The 16002-nt window shown below is 38.5% G+C and overlaps 1 long non-coding RNA gene across 1 annotated transcript; it reads right to left on the minus strand.

The window, feature by feature from the left end:
- Nucleotides 1-1274: 1274 nt before the first annotated feature.
- On the minus strand, nt 1275-2011 carry LOC120291275. Its single transcript, XR_005549226.1, has 4 exons — nt 1956-2011; nt 1683-1857; nt 1413-1479; nt 1275-1328 (listed from the first exon to the last, which is right to left on the minus strand). It is a non-coding gene; the product is annotated as an uncharacterized LOC120291275 (long non-coding RNA).
- Nucleotides 2012-16002: the final 13991 nt, after the last annotated feature.

A 16002-nucleotide genomic window follows, 5' to 3' on the forward strand; every position in this document is an offset into this window, starting at 1 on the left:
CTTATGCAAAAAGAAAGAATGATTACTGATCCAAGACACTCCATATTGAACTTGATGAGGCAAACTATTGCCCCGACCAAACTCGACCTGCAAAGGAAAGAGAACATCGATTATTTCTCCTTAACATGAAAATAACGGAAGTGGAAGAAAAATTAGGAATTGATGATTATGCAGAAAGGAAGAACACATCACTGACCACGGAGACTCTATTGAAAACCATCCAACAACATCACTACACAAGTGAAACATTACATACTATACTTGAGGGAAAGTTTTGACCAAAGATCAATGTTACCGCAAAAAAACAGTGTGAAAAATAAATATTTTTTGGAAAAGAACATGTCCTGCAAGTTCCAGATAACATATAGAAAAAAGAGGCAATAGGTCGCATGAAAATAACATCTCAGAATAGGAAATTACCATCCAGACAACATCAATCTCATCAAATATTAACACAGGAAACCTGACAAAAAATTCTTCAGATAAACAAAATTTAACACCTATTGAGACAATATTCAAGCAAACATACACTCCACGTCAAAACAAATGCATATGCACGAGACGTACTTCCCAATGAATGTGTGACAACATACGTTGAACCCGAAAAAGTCCATGATAAATAACATGCGGGATAGTTCCATCAAAGAAAAAGGTAAGACATACAAATCAAAAGTTTCCAATCCAAACCCGAAGAGAAAGTAGGCTCTAACCTGCCAAGAGAACGAGTGGTATCGGCTACCATCATTAATTAAGAAATAGAAACAAAACAAGAAAGATTAAGAATGCAAATTGTGATATATCTGATGTACATCATTTCAAAATAAGAAACTAGCAGTATGCCCTTAAGTAAAAACGATTCTGTCAGCAATAAACCTTCAAAGTCACAATAACCAAAGAAAACATACAAATTTGACATTTATATGGCCATTGACTGAGTCCAACAACTCAAATAACCTCTGGCACGGAAAGAGCACAAAATGACCTTTTGTTTTGTACCAAAAGAAAACACAAAAAATCGTGCGAAAACAAAGGGGAAGCAAACCAGGTAATGCTTGGAGCCAGTTTCATGATAGGGAAGATGAGCATGATGCAAACATCTTACATATGATATTTCCATGATTTACCAGTGATCCAATTAGTGATTGTAGCATACAGATAAGAATGAAGAAAAACGAGCTAGAACTTGTGTGGACCTTTCCAGACAAGAAAGAACTCGACGAGGAGCTTGTCCTATGAATTGATGCTTATGCGGCAAGAAAGAGCCATCAACGATCGACACTCCAAGTCGAAATTGACGAGGTAAAGTATAGCCTTGACCAAATTATGACCTGCGAAGGAAAGAGAACTTCAACTACATGATAACTGTAGCAGAAGACAAATTAGAAATTGATGCTCATGTCGCAAGAAAGAACATCATTGATCGTAGACACTCCATATCGAACTTCGCTACGTAAGGTATTGCCCTGACCAAACTCTGATCTGCAAAGGGAAGAGAAATAGATATGAGCTTTCAGATTAACTAAGAAATAATGGAAGGGACAAGATTCATTCAAACCAATGACTGCCCAAAATCGAGAAGCAAAAGCTCATCCAATTTCAAACAATTATCAACTCAGCCCCACGAAAACGCAACAGATCACCAGCTGTCAAATCCAGTAAAGCTTTCAAGCTGTAATGCAAACCTAGAAGGTTGTCAAATTTCAGCCCATCATTTGTGTTAAGACAAAGGCTTCTAGATCACCAACCCAAAAAGCTCAAATGTCGTATTGTATGTAACCAAATGATTTGTTGCGCTGTATTTGTTGTCCTCAGACAACATCCTCAACCAAAAGGATTTCTCCAAGAAGGAAGAAGCCACTGCCAATTCAATGAATACCAGAATCATCTCAAAATACAACTGAACTTGGAGTTATCAATCAATGACAAATCAATCACCAATCGAAGGAGCGCAAAACCTAATCATGTCGACAACATGGCAGAGTCCCGGAGAGGCAAGGCGTGACCTTCGGAAAATAACATAGCATAAATGGAATCAGACCAATTTAACAATCGATGAAGAGAAAAAGAAAGAAGAGGATGAAGAGCCTGCCTTGGGAATGATGTCTCCTCTGAAGAGTACTTCGCAGAGGCTGACAAACTGAGAGAGGAACACATGCACAATCATAGACACGAGATGAGATGGAAGGATGAGGACACGAGGGAGGGACATTTCTAGGAAGGAGACACCGGCCTTTGAAATTTAATAAAAATAAGATGTGGATCTGGATTGGATAGTGATCTGTTGGGACATGTACACCTTGCAAAGAAAGAACCACCACAGATCATACACCAACCAAACAACGACCTCCCAACTAATGAGAATCAGTTTTTGCATTAATCAGAAAATTATGGGACTGGAGAACAAATTCCATTTAAACCAATAAATGCCTTGAGAAATGATAGAGCTTATCCAATTTCAGATGATCGTCAACTCGTGCAAGATCACCACTTGTCAAGTCTGGCAAGACTCCAACCTGCGAAAGAATCAGGACTAGAAGATAATCAACTCCCAAAGATTTAACAAAAAAAAAAAAAAAAAACGAAGAATAAATTCCAAACAAGACCAGTAAATTTCATCCTGTCATCTGGTCTAAGATGTGATTAAAGACTACTAGTACATCATCTAAACCAAAAATAAGAAAACAACGGATCATCAGTCCTCCCAAAAATCTAAACATCCGTGTTCTATGAGTCAAACTGACCAATGTCATCGTATTGATCGTCCTTGACATCCACAGACAAACAGTTTCACGGTGAGGGGAAAGATGCCACTCCCTCTTCATTTATTATTTGATAAATGCTTTAAGAGCATTCTTCAATGTTTTTTCAACTTTAAAATTACAACTTTGAGTTATAATTGTGCATATAGTGACATATATGATATTCTTGATTTAATTGCTCAAACAGTATACTCATACCATCAGTCAGTCAGTGTGTGTGTGTAGTTTTATTATTTTGTTTCTGAGAAGTATGCTTTTGCTATGATAAATTTAATCATCTCATTTTTGGCCAAAAAAGAAATACATAAATGAGAAGTGGAAGACAATTTAGAAATTGATGCTTCTGTAGCAAGAAAGAACATCACTGATGGTAGACACTGCATTGGCCAGGTAGAGTATTGCCTCGACCAAAATCTTGATCTGCAAAGGAAAGAGAGTAGATCTGACCTTTCCAATTAACTACAAATAACAGACGTAAAGGAAAAATTGCTTTCAAACCAATAACTGCCTAAATCCAAGGAGCAGCAGTGCATCTAATTTCAAACAATTATCAACTCAGCCCCACAGAAGACACAACAGATCACCAGCTGTCAAACCGAGTAAAATTTTCAAGCTGTAAAAGAAGTTTAGAAGGTTGCCATAATTTCAATCCATCATTTGTCCTGAAGACAAAGGCTTCTAGATCAACCAAACAGTGCAAGATAGATTATTAGTCCTCCAAAAAGCCCAACTGTCATATTCGATGTGACCAACTGACCAGTTGCATTGTACTCATTGTCCTCAGACAACATCCTCATACAAAATGATCACTTCAAGAAGAAATAAAACACTGCCAATTCATGGAATAGCGTACCGGAATCAGCTCATTATACAATTGAACTTGATAAGATCAATCAATGATCAGAGGAGGGAGAGTCCCGAGAGGCAAGGCGCGACCCTCGAAAATAACATAGCATAAACCAAATCAGACCAATTTTTACAATCAATCAAGAGAAAGAAAGAAAGGAAAAATGATCAAAAAGTGCGTTCGAACGGTGTCTCGTCTGAAACGTACCGCGAGGGCTGTCAACGAGAGAGGAACGGATGCACAATCATAGATGCACAATGAGACTGATGGATGAGGACATGAGGGAGGGACCAGGAATGAGACACCCGCTTTCGAACTTCAATCAAAAGAAAAGTGGAATTGGATTGGATGGTAATCTGTCGTGGCGCATACACCTCGCAAAGAAACAACCATTAAAGATTAAACATCAACCAAACACTGAATTCAAAGGAATGAGAATCAGCTTTCACATTAATCGGAAAATTATGGGACTGAAAGAACAAATTTCATTCAAACGGATAATTGCCTCGTGAGACCATAGAGCTTATCCAATTTCAAGCAATCAGCTCGCAGCAGATCACCACTTGTCAAGTCTAGCAAGACTCCAACCTGTGAGAGAATCATGACGAGAAGATAAACATCTCCCAGAGATAAAAAAACTGAAGAACCAATGTCCATCAACACCAGTAATTTTCAGTCTATTGCCCGGTCTTAGATGTGACCAAACACTAGATCATCATCTCAACCCTAAAAAAACAGCAAAAGGATCATCGGTCCTTCAAAAAGTCCAGACACCTAGTTTTATGGAACACACTGACCGGTGTCATTGTATTCATTGTCCTTGACATCCTCAGACAAAAAGTTCGCTCCAAGGGGAAAGAAGCCACTGCAAATTCACCAAATAACAAAATCCAGAAGCAGCTCGTGGATTGTATGGAAAGTCAGTCAATGGATCGATAAAGGATTGGAGGAGGAGATAAATTAAGCACTTCCCATAGCAACATCCTCAGACGATAGAGATATGATTCAAGAGGAAAGAAGCCACACTACCAATTCACCAACTAACAAAAATTCAGAATAAGCTGGCAAAACAATCAAGGAAAGATTGACTGAGCACGAGGCTGTAAACCAAATAATTCCAGTAACCAGAGGAATCGTAGGCCGGGCAGCAGAAGCCATGGGGAGACAAAGGTGGGGGGTGAGCAGAACCAGGAAAGCGAGAGAAGACCTATCCTGCAACGGGAAATATGCAGGCTTTTAAGGTAAGAATTAAGTGCAGCAGATTAAAGAACCTGGATAGCCAGCAACACTAATGCCAAAGTAATCACCATACTTGGCTCTGATGTGTTTCACCTGCATTAATAACCAAGCAGATCCAGAAAAAAAAACAATAAGCACAAATAAAGAGCAAATATGGGGGCAGTTTCCGCTGCCAATCCGGTTTGTCAATGCACTTGCATAAATGCTCACTTGCTATATGACTAGTCAATTTCCAAATCGAAGTTCGTAAAGAGCAATACAGAACCAAATAGAAAACATGCTATGCAAAAGCATTAATTGTTACATATGATTTGTTGCTTCTCCAATTCAAAAAGACCCTCTTTTATCATGAGAAATGGTTTATTTTGTATACAGATAGTGTACACCAAACTAGTGAATGACTGGGATATCTAGCATGTCTCTTTTCTAGGTTTTACATGCCTAGGGATGAAAATTTAGGGCCTTCCATGGGTAAATGAAGCTGTCGATCATTGAGACAGAATTCAAAACAAACTTTGAGTGAAAAACAATTAGTAAAGTTTTGGCAAGAGATAAATGTTACTGCAGTGAAAAAAAAGAATATTTTTTTGGAAAAGAACCTATCCTGTAAGTTCCAAATAACATAGAAAAACAAGGAAATAAGTACTGCCAAAATAACAACTCAGCGTAAGAAAACCGATTTAACATATTGACACAAAATTCAAGCAGACATACACACCAAGCCAAAACAGATGCATATGCAAGAAATCTATTGCCAAGTGAACGTGCGACCTAGTACATTGAAAGGAAAAAGAGTAACAAATAACATGAAGAATAGTTCCATCAAGGAAAAAGTCTTTAGCGTTAACCTCTTGATAACCTATTATAGAAAGAGAAGCTGAACGGCAATCATCCCGCCTTAATAAAAAGCAAAAAAAAAAAAAAAGTAGAGTCAATAGTCATTTACTGTCAAGAATCCAATAAATGAGAGCTTATACAATCTCAAACAAAACCTGGTCTCCACAATTCATCCTCTTAGCCTTGCAAAATACGGCAAAGGATCAGCACTTCTCAAGGTCATCAAACCTTCAACCTAAAGCAATTAGAACTAGACGATTATCATCTCGATTCTTGCCACTGCCCAAAGATAATGAATGAAAGAATGAAATTTGAAAAAGAAACATAAGTGTCCATGCAGGAAATTATTAAAAGTTGCAGTTCATCACCCAAGTACTCCCAGTCCATCAACGAACATTACACCACAAAGGAATCGTCAGTCCCAAAAAATAGCTCAAACATTTTATTCCATGCAACAATTGACCATACTCATCATATTTACCGTTCCTTACATGAAGTCCTCGAAGTAGAGATCAGTCCAACGAGAGAAGAAGTCACTTCCGATGCATTAAACAACGGATCCAGGATCTGCTCCTAAGAAAACTAAATAGAATGACCAACCAATAAATGGATACATGGTTAAGGAGGACAGTTGACCCTAATGATGTCCACGACCATGGCAAAGTCCCAAGGAGGCAAATGGAACAAAGAAATTAAGCTCTGGAACAAACCAGATGCTTCGAAATTAGACCGAGAAAGTAATCAGCTCATCAATCGTCAAGAGATTATAAAAATAAAAAAACTAAGAAAGATTAAGAACACGTATCATAATAGATATCTGAAGCACATCATTTCAAATAAGATGCAACCGATGCACTGAAGTAAAACCAATTAATCGGCGGTAAGCCTTCAAGTCCCAATAAGCAAAGAAAACCTACAATGTAGACATTTATATGGCCATTGATGGAGTCCAACCAACTCAGACAACCTCTCATACGGAAAGAACACAAAATGACCTCTTGTTCTAGACCAATAGAAAACACACAAGTTGTGTAAGAAGGAAAGCGAGCCAAGCAAGGTAAGGCCTGGTGCCACTTCCGATTAGAAAACAGACCATATTGTATAAGCTGTAACACATGCTATCTCCATGATTTAGAGAGATCCAATTAGTGATCATAGCACAAAGATAAGAATGAAGAGAAACAAGATAGAACTCTTGTGGACCTTTCCAGAAAAAAAGAACTCTGAAAGAAGAGCTTGTCCTATTAATTGATGCTTGTGCAGCAAGAAAGAACCATCACTGATCACAGGCACTCCATATTGAAATTGATGAGGTAAAGTATTGCCTCAACCAAACTCTGACCTGCGAAGGAAAGAGAACACCTGATCGTTCCACCTTAACTAGAAGGTAACGAAGTGGAGTGGAAGACAAATTAGGAATGGATGCGTATGCACCAACAAAGAACATCACTGATACCAAACACTCCATATCGAACTTGGCCACATAAAGTATTGCCTCCACCAAACTCTGATCTGCGAAGGGAAGAGAACTAGATCTGATCTTTCGGTTTAACTAGAAAATAACAGAAGTAAGGGTCAAGTTTCATTCAAACCAATAACTGCCTAAAACCCGAGGAGCAAGAAATCATCCAATTTCAGACAATTATCAACTCAGCCCCACAGAGAACTCAAAAGATCACCAGTTGTCAAAATCCAGTAAAACTATCAACTAGTAAAAGAAGCCTAGAAGGTTGTCAAAATTTCAGTCCATCATTTGTCCTGACAACAGAGACTTCTGGATCATCAGCTTAATCACAAACAGTGCAAGATTGATCATTAGTTCTCCAAAAAGCCCACATCTCATATTTGAGGTAACCAACTGATCAGTTGCATTCTTTTTATTGCCCTACAACATCCTCGGACAAAATGATCGCTCCAAGAAGTAAAACCCGAGGAGCAAGAAATCATCCAATTTTACACAAAGTAAACCTGAGAGAAATTCTTCAAATAAACCAATTTAACATAGACACAAACTTCAAGCGAGACATACACACCAAGTCAACATAAATGCATATGCAAGAAACGTATTTCCAAGTGAGTGTGCAACAAAGTAAGTTGAAAATGAAAAAATGATAAATAAGATGCAGAATAATTCCATTAAGGAAAAGGTCTTTGCTTTAGCCAATTTCTGACCATAAAAGAAAGAGAATTTAATGATGATTTCCTTGCTGCTAACACTAATGGAACCATTTACAGTCAGAATGCAATAAATAAAAGCTTATCCCATTTCAAACAAAACCTGGTCTGCACAATTCATCCTCTCAGCCTTACAAAAAGGCAAAGGATCAGCACTTCTCAAATTCAGCAAACCCTCAACCTAAAGCAATTAGGAATAGACGATTATCATCTTGATTCTTGCTACTAACCAAAGATAATTAATGAAAGAATGAATTTTAAAAACCAAACGTTAGTGTCCATGCAGGAAATTATTAGAAGTTTTAGTTCAACACCCACTACCCTAGTTCCACCAACCCAATAATATACTACCAATGAATTGTCAGTCCCAAGAAAAGCTCGAATGCTTCATTCTATGCAACAATTGACCAAACCAATCACATTTACAGTTCCTTACATTACGTATACATCTTACATATGCTATCTCCATGATTTATTAGAGATCCACTTAGTGATCGCAGAACACGAGATAAGTGAAAGGAGACAAGCTTAACTTGTGTGGACCTTTCCGAGACAAGAAAGAACTCTGAAAGAACAGCTTGTCCTTTAAATTGATGCTTATGCAAAGAGAAAGAACCATTACGATCCAAGACACTCCATATTGAACTCGATGAGGTAAACTATTGCCTTTGACCAAACTCGACTTGCAAAGGAAAGACAACATCTCAACCTTCCACCTGAACTAGAAGAAGACGGAAGTGGAAGAAAAGTTAGGAATTGATGCTTAAGCGGCAAGGAACAATATCCCTGATCATAGAGACTCCATATGGAACTTGGCCATGTGAAGTATTGCCCCGACTAAACACTGATCTTCGGAAGGAAGAGAACTAGATCTGATCTTTGGCATTAACTAGAAAATAGCATAAGTGAAGGACAAGTTCCATTCAATCCAATAATTGCCTAAAATCCAAGAAATGGAAGCTCGTCCAATATCAAATAATTATCAACTCAGCCCCACAGAGAACGCAGCAGATCACCAGCTGTCAAAATGTTAGTCCATCGCTCATCCTAAAGACAAAAACTCCTACATCATCAGCTCAACCGAACAGTGCAAGATTAGATCATTGGTCCTCTAAAAGCCCCAATGTCTTGTTCTATGTAACCAAGCTGACCAGTAGCATTGTGCTCATGGTCCTCGAAGAACATGATCACTCCCGGGAAGGAAGAAGCCACTTTGCCAATTCACGGAATAGTGAATACCGAGAATCAGCTCATAATACGATTAAACGGAAAGATCGATAGATGATGAAACAATCACCAGTCGAGAGGAGTGCAAACCCAACGATATGCACCACATGGCGAGATTCCCGAGAGAGGCGAGAATAACCTTCAGAAAATTAGCATGCAAATCAGGCCAAGTTAACAATTAATCAAGAAACAAAAAGAAAAGAAGGATCAAGAGCATTTTGGGTATGATGTCTCCTCCTCGAGTTCTTCACAGAGGCTGTCAACGAGAAAGGAATGCATGCACAATCATAGGCACGCAAGATGAGACGAAGGATAAGGACACAATGGAGGGATATTTCTAGGAAGGGGACACGGGCAAGTGGATTTGGATTGGATAGTGATTTGTTGTGGCACGTACACCCCTGCAAAGAAAGAACCATCACGATCATATGTTGGCCAAACTCCACCCCTCCAAAGGAATGAGAATCGGTTTTCACATCAATCGGAAAATTATGGGACTGGAGAACAAATTTCATTCAAACCAATAACGCCTTGAGAGACAATAGAGCTTATCCACCCTAGGACAATCATCAGCTCGCACCAAAGCACCCCCGTCGAATCGGCAAGACTCCAACCCGTGAGGGGATCAAGACTAGAAGACAATCAAGTCCCAAAGATAAAAAGACCGAAGAACAAATTTCAATCAAAACCAGTAAATTACAGCCTATCGCCCGAAAGAGTACTTTCATCATCTCAACCAAAAAAAGACAGCAAAAGATCATCGGTCCTCTAAAAAGCCCAAACACCTAGTTTTATGAAACAAACCGGCCCGGTGTCGTTCTTGACATCCTCAAACAAACGGTTTCGCTCCAAGGGAAGAAGCCACTTTGTGAATTCACCAAATAACAAAATCCGAAGCCACTCGTGATAATAAAAACGGAAAGATCGATGGATGGGTGGATCAATTAAGGATCATAGGAAAAGCTAAACCGAACACCCATAACGACATCCTCAGACATCAAGAGATATGATCCAAGAGGAAAGAAGCCAATGTGAATTCACCGAATAACAAAAATCCAGAATAAGCTGGTAAAACAACAATGCAAAGATCAATAGATCAATCGATCAATAACTTCCAAGAGTCGACAAATCACACCGACCACAATGATAACAAGTGCTATCTGCACAATCATTCTTGATTATTTTCCAGCCATAACTTATTTATGCTATGATACAAAGTTGCACAATTTGCTCGACAAAGTGAGCAACTGACAATAGACAAATATGTCCAAAAGTCCAAAAATACAAGCAGAATTATACAAGCTCCATAAGGTATTCCACTAGCTCATATGCGGCTAACGCTAGATGCTTCGTAAGTAAAATTTTATCCAAAGATCACAGCCTTCCTTCTCCTTTCAAGGCCTATACGATATATCCTGAAAAGGCTCAATTTCTTCACAAGGTCTTCAACCCGGTTAGTTTTTCTTCATAAGTTAAACATCAGGTTTAGCTCAAAACAACAAATGAACAAAATGATAACAAGTGCTATCTGCAAAATTCATGCTTGATTTTTTGCCAATCACAACTTACTTGTGCTATGATACAAAGTTGCACAATTTGCTCAACAAAGTGAGCAACTGAAAATGGACCCAAATGTCCAAAAATACAAGCAGAATTATACAAGCTCCATCAGGTAATCCGCTAGTTTATATACTCACTAATGCTAGATGCTTCGTTTGTAAGCAAAATTTTATCCAGAGATTACAGCCTTCCATCTCCTTTCGGGGCCTATACAATATATATGTTGCAGGAAGGCTCAATTTCTTTGTGAAGTCCACGGACCAATTAGTTTTTCTTCTCGAGTTCAACATCAAGTATAGCTCATACAACACATGAACCCTACCTGAAGCAACCCGTCCAGTGCACCATCTCATTCAAAGAGCAAGCTTGTAAAAGTTGGCCAAAACATCCGATCCATACACTCTATGCATGCCCACGAGCATCCTTGCAGATATAGTTTTGAAGGCACAAAATAGAGCCAACTTCCTCAGAAGACAAAGATAATAGAATAGGAGTTTTGGAGAAAATTAGAGAAGAATCCATGTAGAGGAATTGTGCAAGCTCATGGCCCAAAGAACTTTTCAACACACAAGCAATATAAAACTAATTTGTCAGCCAAATTTATATCAACTGGAACTTCAATATAAAGAGAATCCTGATAAGAACACTTCTACGGACTGCACCAAACCAATTCAAAGTAGAAACAAATAATCTACCATGATATTACTGAATATCGGCAATCAATTTCCATCTCACAAGGTAGACGCATCCAATAAGTCAAACTGCCATCAATGTGTGCCACCAAGTCACCAAGGAAAGCAACAACTAGACTTAGCCTTGAAAAAGGACTCAATTGTAGTTTTATCTAGTGAAGTTCACAGAAAACGATTAGAGGACAACATCATCGAAGAAAGGGACTTTGTGAACCGGCTCCCAAAATTAACCATTTACACCAAAAATACCTCCAAAAGAAGAAAAAGTAAAAGCCCCAAATGACCAAGCTAAGCAACAACTAGACTTAGCCTTGGAAACAAGCCTCAATTGTAGTAATTTTTATCCATTAAAATCCGTAGGAGAAGATAGAGAGCAGGACATCATCAAAGAAAGGTACTTGAACTGCACCCAAAATAAACCATTTATACCAAAAATCCCCGGGAGAAGCAAAAAGCAAAAGCTTGCTAACTCAAATCATTCCCCTAAAAGTTAGTAAAATGGATGAACATAACATGCAGGATAGTTCAATCAAAGAAAAAGGTATGACATACAAATGAAACGTTTCCAATCCAATCCCAAAGAGAAAGTAGGCTCTAATATGCCAAAACAATTACTGGTATTAGCTACCACCATCTGTTAAGAAACAGAAACAAAATAAGGAAGATTAAGAATGCAAATCATGATAGATAACTGAAGTACGTCACTTCAAAAAAAGATACTACCAGTATGCCCTGAAGTAAAACTGATTCCATTAGCAATAAGCCTTCACAGTCCCAATGACCAAAGAAACCCTACAATTTTTTAGACATTCTCAAACAACCTCTTGCACGGAAAGAACACAAAATTGACTCTTGTTCTGTACAAAAAGAAAACACAGAAGTCGTGTGAAAGGGAAGGTGAAGCAAACTAGGTAATGCCGGGAGCCGTTTCCACGATAGGGAAGAAGAGCATGACGCATGAATCTTAATATGATATCTCCATGATTTACTAGAGATTTGATTAGAGATTGTGGCACACAGATAAGAATGAAGAGGAACGAGCTAGAAATTGTGTGGACCTTTCCCGGACAAGAAAGAACCACGACGGAAGAGCTTGTCCTATCAATCAATTCTTACGCAGCAAGAAAGAGCCATCACGATCACGGACACACCATCTCGAAATTGACGAGGTAAAGCAATGCGTCGACCAAACTATGACCAATAACTGCCTAAAATCGAGAGAAGCAAGAGATCATCCAATTTCAAACAATTATCAACTCAACCCCACGAAAAAACTCAACGGATCACCGAGATGTCAAAATCCGAAAATTATCAATTGGTAAAAAGAAGCCTAAAAGTTTTTCAAAATTTCAGTCCATCATTTGTCGACAACGAGACTTACGGATCATCGGCTTAATCACAAACGGTGCAAGATTGATCATTAGTTCTCCAAAAAGCCCACATCTCATATTTGAGGTAACCAACCGATCGGTTGCATTCTTTTTTATTGCCCTACAACATCCTCGGACAAAATGATCGCTCCAAGAAGAAACAAGCCCTTTGCCAATTCACGAAATAGTGAATATCAAAATCAGCTCATAATACAATTAAACTTAGAAAGATCAATAAATGACAAATCAATCAATCAAGCAGAGGAGCGCAAGCCTTAACGATGGCCACAGCATGGCAAAGTCCTAGAGACAGCAAAAGGATCGTTAGTCCTCCAAAAAGCCTGAACATCCGTGTTTTATGAAACAAACTGACCAATGTCATAGAATTCATCATCCTTGACATCCTCAAACAAGCAAATTCACTCCAAAGGGAAAAAAGCCACCGCCAATTCACCAAATAACAAAATCCAGAAGCAGCTTGTAAAACAATTGTAAAGAAAGTTGGTCCATGGAGCAATTAAGGATTGAAGGAGGAGACCATCCTCAGACGAAAGAGATATAATCCACGAGGAGATAAACCACAAAACCAATTCACCAAACGACAAGAATCCAGAATAAGCTGGTAAAAACAATAACGCAAAGGCCAATCGGTCCATCAATCACTGAGCATAAACAAGATAATTACGATAACCACAGGCATCATCCCATAGAGGCTAGGTGAAACCCTCAAGGATCTCCGCAAGGGGGTTTCTGCAACCAGAAGAGGTTTGCATCATAGTCAACCTACTTCTCGCACACCCTATCATTAAAGCATGGCCAACATATCAATTGATTAGGGATTAATCCATATATATACACATGGAGAGTGAGGACATCAAAAGAACCAAAATCAAGAAGTGGGAGCTTATCCAATTTCCAACAAAGCCCAGACAACGCAATTCATCAACTCACCACACGAGAAAAGGCGATAGATCATCACCTCCAAGATTTAGCAAAACACCTATGCAGCGGGAGTTTATCCAAATTTCAGTTCTTCACCCGATCCACGAAGATGATCAAGGACACTTGCCCATCCACCAACCCAACCAAAAATAGATGTGAAGAGAATGTTGAACTCGAGAAAAGCTCAGCTATTCTAAGTAATAATTGACCAACCTCATTATATGTACTTTTTTTTAGACAACATCCTCAATCAAAGAGATCACTCAGTGAGAAAATAAGCTACTGCCAATCCACTGGATAATAACAATCTAGAAACAGCTCGTTAAACAACAGAATAGGAATCACTTGATAAATGAAAAAGTACACCAAAGGTTCTGCACCAAAAGAAAGCACATCAATCATGTGAATGCAATCCCTGTGTATTGTGTGAGCTAGTATTCGGGGGGCCAAAAAAAAAAGCAAGACAAATAACATGCAATATCTGCATGATTTACCAGCAATTGATCTTGGGATTGCAGCATGCATTAAAAGAATCAAGAGAAGAAACAAGCCAGAACTTAATGGACCTCCAGCTTTTCCAGACTCGCTAGCAATCCCTACAATGGAGGATAGTCAATGATTACTCATCTTCCAAATACAAGAAAAGCCAATAAAATCTCAAATGAAATAAGATCTTGTTAAATGAAATAAAGATTATGGAGCTAGAAAGAACCATCACAGATTGAAGACAGTCCACATTGAACCAGAAGAGGTTTGCTTCAAAGGAAAGAGTGAGGACCTCAAACCTCGCTAGTTCTTGCACACCCTATCATTAAAGCATGGCCAAAATATCAATTGATTAGGGACTGATCCATATAAATATACATGGAGAGTGAGGACATCAAAAGAACCAAAAATCCAAGAAGTGGAAGCTTATCCAATTTCCAACAAAGCCCAGACACCGATATTCATCAAAACCAACAACACACAAAAGTTGACAGATCATCACTTCTAAAATTTGGCAAAACACCAAGTGCCTACACAGCAGGAATTTATCAAAATTTCAGTTCTTCACCCAGTCCTGAAGATGATCAAGGACAATGCCCATCCACCAGCCCAACCAAAGATAATGATAGATGTGAAGAGACTGTCGAACACAAGAAAAGCTCAGTTATTCTGAGTAATAACTGACCAATCTCATCATATGTACCATTCCTTAAACAACATCCTCAATCAAAGAGATTGCTCCATGAGAAAAAAAGATAGTACCAATCCACTAGTTTATAAAAATCCAAAAACAACTTGTAAATCAACAGAAGGACGGATCAATCCATCAATCAGATCAAAGAAGTAGCGTAAACACTAATAACGTCCACAACAACTCTTCAACAACCACCTAAAGCATAGAAATCACCTGATAATCGAAAAAGTTCCACCAAAGGTTTTGTACCAAAAGAAAATACATCAATCATATAGAATGAAAGCCCTAGGTATTATCTGAAGCTAGCATTTGGGGGTGGGGGGGCGAAAGCAAGACGAATAGCATGCAATATCTCCATGATTCACCAGCAATCAATATCTGCATGATTCACCAATAATCAATTTTGTGATTGCAGCATGCACTACAAGAATGAAGAGAAAGCCAGAACTTAGTCGACCTCAAGCTTTCCAGACTCACAAATGATCCCTAAAATGGAGGATAGTCAATGATTATTCATCTTCCCCAATAGAATCTCTAAAGAAAGAAGATCTTATTAAATGAAATAAAGATAATGGAGCTAGAAAGAACCATCACAGATTGAATGAAGTCCACATCGAACCACAAGAGGTTTGCATCAAAGGAAAGAGTACTAGGCCCCAATGATCTCACCATAACCCAGAAAAAAGCAGAAGTGAAGAACAAACCTCATTCGAATCAATGACTGCCTAGAATCCACTAAGTGACTGCTTGTCCAATTTTGAACAATCATCAACTGGCCCCACAGAAGAACTCAATAGATCACCACTTCTCAAACCTGGCAAAACTTCAACCTGCAGAAGAATTATAACTTGACGATAATTATCTCACTGCTCCCCAAAGATAATCAACTAAAGACAAACTTAAATCAAAACTACAAAAAGCCTATAAATCTTCAAAGTTTCAGTACTGCCTAGAATCCATGAAGCTGCTGCTCATCTAGTTTTAAACAATCATGAACTCAGCCCCACAGAAGAAAGCACTTCTCAAACCCAGCAAAACTTAAACCTTTAAATGAATTAGAACTTGATGATACCTCTCAGTGCTTCCTGAATATAATCAACCGAAGACAAACTTAATTCAAAACTACAAAAGCCTAGAAAGCTTCAAAATTAGTCCATCGCCCTGCTGAAGATGT

Source organism: Eucalyptus grandis, chromosome 3 (assembly GCF_016545825.1).
Source record: "Eucalyptus grandis isolate ANBG69807.140 chromosome 3, ASM1654582v1, whole genome shotgun sequence".
In the NCBI taxonomy this organism is placed as follows: Eukaryota; Viridiplantae; Streptophyta; class Magnoliopsida; order Myrtales; family Myrtaceae; genus Eucalyptus; species Eucalyptus grandis.